Here is a 13,633-nt window from a genome sequence, read left to right on the forward strand (position 1 = left end):
TTGTAACAGGATGCAGCCCCCATCGCATGTAAGTCATATGGGATGAGGTGATAGCTCAGCTTGCTGTCAGGATGTCTGTTCTCTGTGCCTCGCAGGTGACTGGTGGCCTGATGACAGAGATGACAGAGAATGCACTTGCACGTGCTCGGCCCTCTTCCGATTTCACATGGTTGTCCCCACTCCCAGCCACCTGCATTACAAGACCCACTCACTATACACATGGCATTGGGGGAAGGGGGCTAAATATATCACAGCCCTCGCCCCCCATCTCCTAGAGAAAAAAGGGTTTGTAATTACTGGAAATGTGATAGAGCTATCAATAGTACATTGGAATCGGCTAAATAACCCAAGAAGCACTGTGTTAACTGCTCACTGTTCTATTTCTATTTTATACGACTCTAAGACTTGCCAGTCATTTTTATCAAAACAGAAAATAAAAATTAACATGATCTTACCCAAATATCGCAGTCGCCTTATAACTGCGGGTACCAAGCCCTCCTGGTGGATTGTCCTCAGATTCTGACTTGTCTCCCATAGATGCTTAAATTGTATACGACACTTTTAATCTTCTGGCTGGACTCAGCAAGGACATGAGAAAAAAAAAAGTGCAGGTCTTTCTTTTAAAGGGTTAACCTTTTGCCCTTAAAAACCTTTTGAAGTAAAGAGGGAATTTGAAGAAACAACAGTAGTAGCCGCTGGTCTGGTGCTAGGATGTTCTGATTAAAAATAAAGGATTTATTTTGTGTTGTCCTCAAAACAGTAAATCACTTCCATCCTTGATGATACTAATGGCAAAATAATTATTGAAACCAAAATTAGGCTGATAAAAATAAATGAACACTGAATATGAATAGTTTATTTAAAAAGAGCTTGTCTCAATTCAAAAGTCCTCTAAACTAAATCTGTCTCAACTGTACAATGTGATATTCAAAATCCCTTTTCAGCATTGCTGTTTCCTCCCCATTGTAGGATTATTTAGCTAATCATTGGATATAATTTACAGCCCTAACAACATTATTATACTCATTTGACACTAGTGTTACTAGCTACACAGTTGTAACTCAGCATTAATTATAGAATATTTTAACTAAAGCATACTTTTTGCAATATTTACTTTATATGAATCTTACATTTTGCAATTCTTGTTGCCATCCCTTGTTTTCAAACACATTATACACCATTATAAATCAATCTTCGTACTTTATCAAACAGCAGAGAGTAATAAAGAAGGTCACAACTCATAGAGGAGTTCCTTGGAGGTTTGTAACATCATGATTTAAATCTCAGAAAGATTTAATCAAAAGCTGAATTAATCCCTGGGGGAAAAGATGCTATATAGATTCTATTGATGGGCACAAAGCAGCCTATTTCTTTTCATTGGTCTCTGTTAACACATTGGGAAAAAGAAACATAGTTTTTCTGAGGGAAAGAAAACAAGATTTCCTTGATGGGGGAAGGATAATAGGAAATGCCTTTATGCCATGTGTCTTCCCTTTCATTCAGAATGGTCCGTTTCGTTCCACTTACCAGGGCATTATCTGTTCTTCTAGTGCACGGAGAAGCTAAATGTCCTCCACCCCCTCATTTCCCTCTGCATATCCCACGTGATTCCAGTAATTCTGCAAAGTCCCCAAAGCTCCACTCCAGTCAAGCATGTGGAATGTGTGGGTCACATGAGCTGGTTTCCAGGTCCTCTGTTGTAATCAGGTGACTGCCCCTGGGCAAATTCTCAGCGTTCGGGGACACTGAAAACTTGCAGGAAGAAGTGACCATAAAATGAGAGTATTTCTAGGACCAGGTTCTACCGAAAAGCCTACAGTTCCATGACTAGAATGTATGCTAAAGATACAGAGGCCATCCATCACCTTCCCATATGCCTCTTTTTTGCCCATGATTCCATAGGAATGTGACCGTATTCCCATTAGCTCAAAAGGCATTACTTACCATCAGCTGACTTCTAGAAGGGGCAAAGAAGAATTAATTAATTGAAAAAAAGTGAGAGAACTTTTAGAGGAGAAAACCAAATGATCCTATAATATTTTCATGATTAAATTAAATGAGCATAATTATACATGCACATATGCACACCAAGGCATTATTATAATCGAGAACCTTAGAATATTATATTGTCTCAAATTTATGCATATAGCACTTACTGAAGGCAAGTAGCTGGTGTGATATTTGAATTTGCATATTGACCATTTTCATATATTTTCATATATTAATTTCTAGTAGGAAGAAGCTGAATTATTAGGAAAAATCCTGGGGTGATTTAGAAAAAATATTGTGCTTCTGCTCGTTTTTGAGCATCAGGGGCACTTAGCAACATTATCTTTTTCCCCCCACATAGTTTCCTGTGATGGATTTTCAACAAGATGACATCCAAGTGAAAGCCGAAATTAAATGGGAAGGAAAGAATGTTAAGTGGTAAAATCCTAAATAGCTTATTAGACTACTTAATTGGAGGGAATTTATTTTTGCTGCTGTTAGGAACTCTATAGTCAGGCTCCTCTTTAACAATACTAATTGATGAAAAAAAAAAAAAAAAGTAGCTATCTGTAACATAGTTACCACAGGATACCCTCCAGCCCCTCGTTTAAGGGAATTCACAGGTACTTTCCTTTGATTGACTTCAGTGTTGTTGAAGAACACGTCCTGTCTTCCTTCATATGGTTGTTTTCTCACTTCACTCCCAACCAGGCCTCTTGCTTATTCCTACCAGAGATTCTCAGTGCACTTAAAAGACTTGAAAGACAAAGCGACCATGCTTGTTTCCAGGTTAACCATTTAGCTGGTTTTCAGCTCGATTGCTATACCCTTCCATCAAGAGGCTAATGTTTCATGGTGCTTAGAGGCACCACCCCCGTAAGAACTTCACCATTTGTTGGCAGGAATAAGTGTACACCACCTCAGAGTAATGATTAATTAGTCTGCTTCCTAGAGAAGGTTACGTTAGTAAACTGGTCACATCGCGTGTGATGTCACCATGTTACTTTCACGTCAGGTAACTTAATGATCAAGCTCAATGCATGGCCTAATTTTCCTCCAATTATCTGGCTACATAGGATAAACATCCTGATCCCCATTCAAAAAGCTGCCTTTCCCAGGGTCAGCAATCTGAATTGCGGTTCAAGACCGTCCAATAGGAAAATAATTGGAGGAAAAGCAAAAAATTGGAGTTTACCACCCAATATTTGGCCTCGGTGTCTGAAGATGGGAAGTACCTGTGTGTTGAGACTGATATTTTCCAATTTTTAATGGCAGGTTTGGTGGCACACAAAGGGAGTGCCAGTGCCTGCACCTGATGAATGAAACAATTCATAGAGCGCTCGTAAGAGTTTCCTTGTCACCTGGTAGCAGGGTCTCATTGAGCCACCCTCTGTCGTGGCACACCATGGCAAACACTAAGACTAGAAAGGTCAGCTCGTGAAAAGACAAGAAATAAATAGAAGGTTAAACAAACACATTGGAACTTCGGGTACAAAACAAGGTTTGGGCAGGGATTCCCCATGGTTTCTTATTTGACTTTCATGCCGACTCATTCTGTGAAATCCTATAGACAAAAGAAGCAATTGTACAGGTGAGGCAGAAAGCTGAGAAGAAGATAATGAACTTTATAGTGCTGGTTCCGTGTGTGTGCATGGTGGTGTGTCGGCTACACAGCAGTTGGCCTTTACTGACCTGATGTGGCTCTGAGGAGTTGATTGAATTTTCTTTATTGCCTTGGCCACTGGGTTGGCTTTTAGAGATTTCCATGGCCAGGTTTTTGGATGGAACTTCTCAGCTTTAATTTTGTGGAATGATGAAAAGAGGCCCCTGTGTGCATTACAGTAAACAATGCTTTTCACATTCCAATAGTGTATTGAGGAAGACCCTCTTTTTTCTTCTAACTGTTCAGTTTTTACCCATCCCAAAGTAGCCAAAAGCAAGGAAAGCTTCTCAGGCTTTCAGCATTTGGAAGGTTAAACTTAAACCCCCTCAAAAGTCTTATCTGTGAGACCTTTGGAAACATTTCAATTCATGGCATTGGGTGATGTAAAAATATTATTCAATGTTCTCACACTCTTAAAAACTTAGCCTCGTCAACTTCATTTGGCAACTGGATCAACCTACCTTTTTTAGAATCGGCTTCCAGGGGCACCTGGGTGGCTCAGTGGTTGAGCATCTACCTTTGGCTCAGGTCATGATCCCTCAGGTCTGGGATCGAGTCCGAATTGGGGTCCCCACAGGGAGCCTGCTTCTCCCTCTGCTTGTGTCTCCACCTCTCTCTATGTGCCTCTCATGAATAAATAAATTAAATATTTTTAAAAATCAGCTTTCAGTGATGTACCTTGCTTTGCAGCACCTCCAATCTCAGGTGTGATGATGGTACTTCATCTGGCCCATTTCTTCTAACATCTTCATTTTATTTTATTTTATTTTTTCAAGATCTACCTATTCATTCATGAGAGACACAGACTGAGAGAGACAGAGACATAGGCAGAGGGAGAAGCAGGCTCCTCTCAGGGAACCTGATGCGGGACTCGATCCCGGACCCCAGGATCACGACCCGAGCCAAAGGCAGGTGCCCAACTGCTGAGCCACCCAGGCGTCCCATAACATCTTCATTTTAAATGAGATTAATCTAATCTTCCTGTTGCAATGAGAAGATTAATATGAAAACATGTTCTCCATCTGGAAGTCCAGTAGATTCAGGGTGGGATTAAAACGTGAAGGCAATGATGATGACTGTGATGGTTTCAGCTAACATTTATTGTAGGATTATTACTTCCTTGACACTTTGCTTAGCTCTTTATGTGAATTTTCTTAATTAGTCCTCTCACTTGAAGGATGGGGGAGATATACAACCATTCCCATTGCATGCATGAGGAAATGGAGGTATAAAGAAGTTAGGTAACTGCCAAGATCTAAGCAAAGTCCAGTTCACCCCAAAACAGATTTATTTGACTATCTTGCAACATATAACGCCTTGACAAATAAAACATAAATGCCCAGAAGAAAACATTTTCCATTGAAGGTAACTGAAAACTTGAGGTGGTTTTGTTGCTACCATATGGTTGAAGCCAAACTTACATACATTGTGTACATTCATTGAACAATTCCTTTTATTTTAAGATTTACTTGATTGAGAGAGAGAGAGAATGTGCATGAAGAGGAGGGGTAGAGGGAGATGGAGAAAGAGAACCTCAAGCACATCCCCTGCTGAGCACAGAGCCCAGCAGAAGGGCCTGATCTCGTAACCCTGAGATCATGACCTGAGCTGAAATCAAGAGTTGGATGTTTAACCAACTGAACCACCCAGGTGCCCCTCATTGAACTCTTCCAATGGTTCAGAAAACACGTTCAGCTCTTAGAGCAAAAGGAAGAATTAGATGGGGATCCTACCCTACATTCTAGCAGCAATATAGTAAAAGAAAAATAAAATGTGTCTTTACTTGCCAGGACCCTTAGTGTTGAGTGTGTGTATGTGTGTGTGTGTTCTGGAATGTCTACTACCATATAACCAATATCTGTGTAGGTCAAGGTCAGAGATCCTCATACTTAATTAATGGACAAAAATGGCAAAGTGCTGTGATCTCACGGTATACAATCTAATTTAAAAGGACTGGTAGCCAACTTAAAAATAAGTAGACTTCCTCCCTACATTAAAATGGATTTGGAGGCTTAGGTTGGCACAGTATTATCACTTAGGCATTCCACAACAAAAATAATATGTTATAACTCTTTGGGATTTTACAAACAGTAAAAGTTCCTGGATGAAGGCTTGACAAACAATATGGCAAACGTGTGACAAACAATAGGCATATTGACTAGTCACCCTTTAACTGGATGCTTCCTCATTCCTTTGGTTATAGTCATTGTTATCTTGAATATCAGCTGTTCATGAATGACAGAGAACCTCCTTAAAATTTCTCAGGTGTATTTGTCTGGATTTGTCTCTACAATACTGTCCTTTCTACAGCTGGGGCTTATGATTCCCATGGAAATTGATCACTAGACACTCACAGCTCCGTTTTACACATGGTCTTTTTGGGGCATTGTCCTTGTTGCACCTCGCACCAATAGTAGGCTAAAGAGGACTTGGTTTCCAATACTGCAATATCGGGGCTCCATTTCCAGTTCAGTTATCAAGCTCAGTGAGGTGAGTTAAAATCATGTAGAGGAAAGAGAGGTAATTGATCGGGGACTTTAGAATTCTGTGAACCTCAAACAGTCCAGGGGTTGTGATCTCCATGGTGAGAGAAAGATGTTTGAGAAATGACAACAATGGCTGCAGAACAGGTGTTATCATGGGCTCTTTAAACAAATGTTTTTAAACTTAGAAAATATATGGAGCAAATACATAATAAGTTCGTAAGATAATACAATAGAGCCCTGTGAATCCACTTCCTGGATTTATAAGATCTTAATATTTTACCCTGTGTGCTTAAGTTCTCTCTTCAAACAGATCACATCCCCATCTTCTTCCCTTCTCAGTAGTGACCCATCTCCTCTGGTTGGTATGTATTACTCCTCAACCATTTTTTTTTTCTTTTAACTACATTTCCACATATCCAAAATTAAGATACAATATTATTTTGTGCCTTTTGAAAATTTACATAATGTTGTTCTATTGTATGTATCCTTTTTGCAATTTGCCAGTGGTGCCTTTTAATGCAAATGCAATTAGAACAATTCAGCCCTGGTGTAAGCCAGAAGGAAATCCTTCTTTCCAGGTGTTTGGAGTTGCCTTAGCAGCTGCTCCAACTGTCCCAGCTAATCATTCTTCACAGTGTTCCTGACATTCATCTTGGTTTCCTATTTATCACTTTGGCTCATGGTTAAGTGCATTTATACAGTATCTTTAAAAATCTTCGACCCTTGATCCACACCCTCATCTTGCTTATTGAGTGGTTATAAACTTATTCCAAGGAAACAAGAGGTCATAAAATCAGAGCAGAAGATGAAAACCCATACCTAGGTTTTTGTTCTATTTTGCTTTGTTTTGCTCTCTTTTTACAGGATAGTGGATTCTTTGATTTTTCTTCTTTGCTAAGTCGGAGACTTTTGCCGGGCTCCTAACCTTCCCATTCCTACATATCTGAGAATGGCCTTGCCCTCTCTAGAGAGGACATTGGGGAGCCCCAGCACTAAAAAAATTATTTCTTGTAATAGTAACCGATTAAACTAGTTACCAGCTGGGGAGCATGTTTTAGCACTTAAGTTAATTGAACTGTTGCAAACTAAATATGATTCTAAATTGTTTCAGTATTCCAAAGTACTTCATGCGTGCAGATAAAAATGAAAAAAAAAAAAAAAACCCAAATCGGTTTGAAATGTGCAAATCAGGCATACAGTGCTGACATTTAGATCTATGACCTGATAACTCTGCAGTAGGTACCTTGAAAATTTTTGTGGGCTTTTTTTTTTTTCTTCTTCTTCTTTTGCTGAGCTCTCCTTTGAAACCCCTGAACCACTACTTGATGTGATATTCAGTAAGTGGAAGTCAGACTGCAATCAGAAAGGGTACTGTCTGCATCAGGGTTTTCCGACCATTTTGGCCGGAAAATAATTTCTTGGTGATTCATTCCACAAGCCAAGTAAGAAAGGAATTGTTGAAAAGAGGTTGCGCTTGACAGAAGAAATGCAGTATTTTATTCTGGAGGAATCTGTCTAGAATTTGGTTCTTGAATCCGCTTGGAGGGCATGTTTCTCCTTGACGTAGTGACCTTTCTGTGCTTAGGACAACTGTACATAATCAATGAATGTTTAAATTCAGAAAGGAGTGAGTTCTGAAGTAAATCTGGATGACAGAAGTTATTATTCCCCCATCCGATAGGTCTCTTCTTTATGTGTTCCCCATCCCTTAACAAATATATAGGTATCATTTCACTTCCAGAGCTTTATGTAGCTTTGCATTTTCCAACCCTCTGCACGGAACAGGCCAAGGATTGGGATTGAATGGGTTATTTGAGAGGCTCAGATGGGCTGTGAACCCCTTAGCAGCTTAACAAATCACTGTTGAGTAACAAGTTACACAAGACCCATGGCAGTTCTCACATCCGCCAAGGTCACCCCACCCCCTCCCTAAGGAAAACTACTAGTAAGATGGAATGAAATGCCCAATCTGTTGACTTCATGGACTCTCACTGGAAAGACAAAATTCAAAGGATTATAGAACTAACGTCCTGATGAAAGGCTTCAAGGACACAAACAAGGGTACTCGGAGTCACAGAAGCTAAATTCCTGGCTTCAGGTCACTCGAGGGTAGAGACCGGCTTAGGCTAGGCTGCCATTGTACACCACAGGTTGCCGAGCACCACACAATATCAGAACATGAACCAGCAACCCAGTGATAATAACAAACTCAAGCAGAAGAAACTGAGTCCATTAGGAGAACAGGGATATTGACTGACCAGTCAGGTGTGGCCAGAAAGGGAGGCAAAATCAATCTTATTACAGATTATGCAGTGCGCCCATGGTAGGAGTTGTGAGATCTGTGTACGGGTTTTCCTCTCCCAGAATATCTCTTCCATGGCTTACAAATAATGCTCTCAAATAACTTTCGGTGATCCATATATTTTTTAATTAAACTGAAAAAAATGATACTAAATAATGGAAATGATATAAGCTAATGCGCTATAGCCATGACCAGTTCTAGCCCACTGTTGCTCAGATAATTTCAAGTTGTGTTAGGGCAAAAAGAGAGAAATCTGGATATTCAAGCCCTCACTGCCTGGAGGAAGGCAGGAAGGACAATGACACCGGGTAACCAGATAAAGGACATATAGTGGGTGTGTCTTTGATCACTATCACACTGAAGTTTGAGTGGGCTCCTAGAAGAAGATGTAATGCTTATATTCTCAATATCTAAGAACTTTCTTTTTGACTTATTTAGGCATTCATTAAATATTTATTGAACATCTACTTTGAGCATTGTGCTAGACCTAGAAGGGATGAATCATATAGTTCTTATCTTCCAAAACTCCTAATCAACTGTGGAGACTTATAAAATACTTGACAAACTTCAGAAAAATACCTACTCTGTCCTAGAGACTCTTTTAGTCACCAAAGTGGCAAACACGAATTAATGGGAGACTCTGTCTTCAAGCAATTTATGATCGAGTGGATGTATACAATGTCAAGAGCATATAATTAGAAAATGTTCCAAGATCTCTAGAAACAAACCCTCTACTCAGAAAGGAGGACAGGCAGAGAAGGCTCTATGGGATCTTTACTGCTTGAGCTGACCTGGATACACAGAACTGGGCAGTGGCAGAGCCAGAAGTAGTACAGATATCTTTTCCCCAGATCTCTCCTAGAATTGAGACCCTTCCAGATTCCCCTACTCTGTCTGCCATGGAACACTTGCCATCTTTCCTTGACTCAGTTCAAGTGTTGTCTTCCCTACAATAACTTTCCTGACCTATCCCCACTTTCTGCCCCAGATTTGTAGAACTGACTCCTTCATTTTTGTGTCTTTTGCATCTACACCTACCATAGCAATGATAATACTATATTTTAATTTATTAATTTACTTTCATTTTGCCCTTTGAGTTTGTGAGGATATTGGCTGACTGGGTGGATGGATGGATGGATGGATGGATAGATGAGAATTTTCAAATTTAGCTCAACTAATCCCCAAATGCTGTGGTTGTGAACCATTTCTGGAATATCATTCTTCTGAAGCTCCTCTAAAAATGACAATTTATGATTTTTGAGATGGGAGAATGAGGCTCAAGGCTTCTCTGACAAATTATGTGTGAGGAATACTCATGTGGTGGTTTTTCCCTCTCATGGCTCATTCAGAGAACCACCCCGTGGCACAATAGTTTTGCTCTGACAGAGATGTGATTTCTTCATTCTAGGGTAGTCGTGATGAGTTTGCTCCACCTGGTCCATGCAAAACAGCTGTCTTTGCTCAGTGCTTTACGACATCTCCCCCCACAGGCTCTCTCTGGGGAAGTTGTCTGCTGCTTCTTGCTTCTAAACATCTTTCACTCTTCTTTCCTAGCTGCTTTGTTCTGATATTGGATTCCTTGGATTACTTTCCTTCTAGACCAACCTTTTTGGTTCCTTCCCCAAGAGGGAACTTGGGTCAAGGCAAGGGGGCTGCTGATAACTAGGGTACAGAGCCAGCTTTCCCAGGAGTTGGCTATTGTTTTAGTGGTCTGGTTATAGTTTTAGAGCAACTTCTCCGGGGGGGCCTAGCAATTTCTGCTGAATATAAGGACTTACAGAAGCTTGAAACTTTGTGCAAAAGCTTCCCCCAAGCTCAAATGGATGAAGCTAGAAGAGATTTGCTCATGCCTTCCAAATATCTGTCCCAGGAGTCTCATTCCTGCTATTTCTATGGCCAAATGAATTGTCAAATCCATGTGCATCCCTTACTTAGCAATCTGTTTATCAAGAAAGAGAAGCCTGTTGTCTCCCAATTTCTGCTTTCCAGGTGACTGATATTAATTAGTTTGCAGCAGGCACAATTTATCTCTAGTTGAAACCAAAGCAGATGAAAATGCTGCCGTGCGGTGAGATTTCTTTTCTTGAAACGATGAATGGGATGAAGATACTTATCTTTGAGAACAGGTTTCAGGTGGAGCTTCCATCAGCAGTACTTTGAAATGCATTGTTAGAGTATGGCTGATCTGGGTAAGGAATAAAAATAGCATGTCATATTTTGACTACATTAACTCATTTCCAACAGAAGAGGCTGAGGCCTCTTCACAATGATAGACTCGCTCTGAAGGTGCAGAGCACCAACTAATAACTCTGTAGTTAGTTCTCAGTTATTGGCATTTCTAGAAAGATATTGCTAATTTCCCCAAAGCTATGGCTCCACTGTAGAATTCATCTCAGTCCCCCAGTACAGAGAACAATGGTCTTAAATTGATCTAGCTCCCCCTTTATTATTTATTGATTCCCCCCCCTTATAATGGTCCCTTCTGGGGAGTTTGCATATGGAGTCAGCTCTGATCCCTCAAGAAGCTGACAAATAATTAGAACAACCTGAAAATGAAATAACTGTCTTTCTGATCCATGTGCTCCCAAGAAATTTATTTTTTTACATCTCGTAGTCTCAGTGTTTCCTCAGTAAAAAGTGAGAAAATTAAGCCTATTTTGTGGAGTTGATAGGACATGATAGAACCTGGCAAACAATGAGCACATACATGGCTCTTCTTAGTGGCAATTGAGATGCCTTTCAAAACCAGGAGTGATGAAATCTGAGGTCAAAAGGATACTTGTTCAATCAACATTTTTTTAGTCCCCATACATTATTCTAGATAGAGTAAGGAAAAAAAAAAAAACAACCTTGGCATAGGTTGGACTGGAACCTCTGGGTTTTTAATTCTGGCTTTACTGTCGACCAGTTGTACGTAATTTGTCAATACCCTTTATTTCTGCCGGTCCCACTGACTGCATCTCAGAGTAAAGGGGGCAGATAGCTTCCAATTCTAACATGCTATGGAAATAAAAGAATATGTTCTAATCCTTCTCTTCTGGCCATCCCATCATATTCTCCTTCATTAGTTTCTTTTCCTCAACTTACCTCTTTCATGTTGATATTCTCTTGCTTTTCTCTTAATCATCTTTCTCTTTTTTATGTGTGCTCTCCTTGAGATGTATCACCGAGTCTCATAACACTGAGTTCCTAAAGACCAGGGGAGGTGACTTCTACATCAGCTTCACCAATCCAAATCCCTGTCCCAAGCTAAGACTCAGATCTACATGACATGGACATGTCCTTTAAGTCTACCCTGAAAATTTAAACATGATATGTCTCAAACTGAACATATCATCGTACTTCCTAAAAATCTACTTATGTCTCCCTTTTTAGAGATCATTTTCAACTCAAACTTCCCTGTCCAAAAACCCAGGAGTCACGATAAATCTTCCCTCTCTCTCTTCACCACATCTAATTTCATCAAATCAAATCACCAAATCATCTTTATTCTACTGCTTTCAAACTCTCAAATTGATTATTTTTCATCTTCATTATTTCAGTTATAAGCAATTTTACCATTTCTTCCATTTACCAGTCAAAACTCCAATTTTATCCTACTCTGTTTTTATTTACAGCCTACTAATAATTCACTCTAAATAAGTCTCACTGGAACGAAACACCAAGCCCTTGGCATTGAGTGTAAATTCAACTATGAATTGTCTCTCCCCTCCCACAAACATGATTTTCACCATGCTCCCAGGCCCATTGCCCCCTGCACTACAGCTCCACTCTTACTCCATCCTCTGCAGCTTCTGTAATACAGTAAGCCCTATCCTATCATGTTTCTGAAGCTTTGCCAAAACTATCCCCCTGCTTGGAATATCCTCCCTCACCTGCTCAATCAGAAAGGCCAACCAGTCTTTTCCCCATTGTGATTAAGAACCGATGCTTTGGAGTAAGCATACTGGAAATCGAATCCCAGATCTAGTCCTGTAAAGTTTGTAATGGTAGGTGGCTAATTTATGCTCTCTAAATTCCAGTTACATCACCTTTAAAATGGAAATAACAATACCTGCTATATAAGGTTGTTCTAAAGATTAAATATGATGTATTTAGAATGGTATGTGGCACATAGGAACATTCAATGATTATTAACTACTATGTATCCTTTCCAACTTGACTCTAAGCTCATCCTGTCCCCCAGCTCACATCTCTACATCCTCATCTGGAATTTAAGCTCCATGATGTCAGGGCAAAGTCTATTTGTTGATGTTTATCTAGCACTTGTCATTCTGTCTGACCCACAGTAGGCCAACCACAAAATGTTGTCATTTCCGTTAAGATTCAGCTCAAACACTGTTCCTTCTAGAAAGCTCTTATTAAACCCCTAATCTTCACTCAGCACTGGTTAAGTATTTCTCTTAAATAATAGGCTCTGCTCATATGCTATTGAAATGGTTTCACTTTCTTCCTAGACTCCTGAGGTTCTGGAGGACAAAGACTAAGTCCTGTGTATCCTTGAATCCCCAATACCTTTCCCAGACCCGTAGAATAGCACGTAGGAAAAGCTTTTTGGATTAACAAAGAGGTGAATGAATGGATTCTTTTACTCGTGTCCCCTTCTCTCTTTGATTTCCTTTGCCATGCTCTATTTACATTTTACTTGTAAGAATCAGGCCACGAATGAGGAAACCAATAGATATTAGGCAGGTGAGACCACTCCTTCACCCCAGAGTAGACATCACAGATAGCCCCCTGGCATTCTGCTAAAATAATCATATTGACAGTGACACCCGGGTGGGAAAGTTTCTTCTATCAGAGGAGCTTTAGACAAGCTTTCCCCTGAGCAAGGGCATGAGAACAGCACAGACAAGCTGCTGGAGACTGTGCAGACTTCCCTGAAGGAAGTCTGACAAGCTGGAGTGTAGGTAAGAGTCCACCGCGTGACTCTGCCCGTAGGGGTTTGAGTAAGAACCTGGGAGGACTGTGCATTTCTAAATGCTCGGGTGAGAGTGGCTGAGAGATGGTCTGCAAAAGAAGAGGAACACTTTTCTATCTGTTCTCTGGGCCATGGCCTCCAAACCACCTTGCAGGCACGACAAAAAAAAAAGCCGGGTTGACCCTGATATGCCTCAAAATGAAAGGGTTTGTGTGCAAATCAGGGAAGAATTCTTTCAGCACCTACAGGACTGGTGCCAGGGAGCTAACATT

This window comes from Canis lupus, chromosome 3 (assembly GCF_003254725.2).
Source record: "Canis lupus dingo isolate Sandy chromosome 3, ASM325472v2, whole genome shotgun sequence".
NCBI classification, from domain to species: domain Eukaryota; kingdom Metazoa; phylum Chordata; class Mammalia; order Carnivora; family Canidae; genus Canis; species Canis lupus.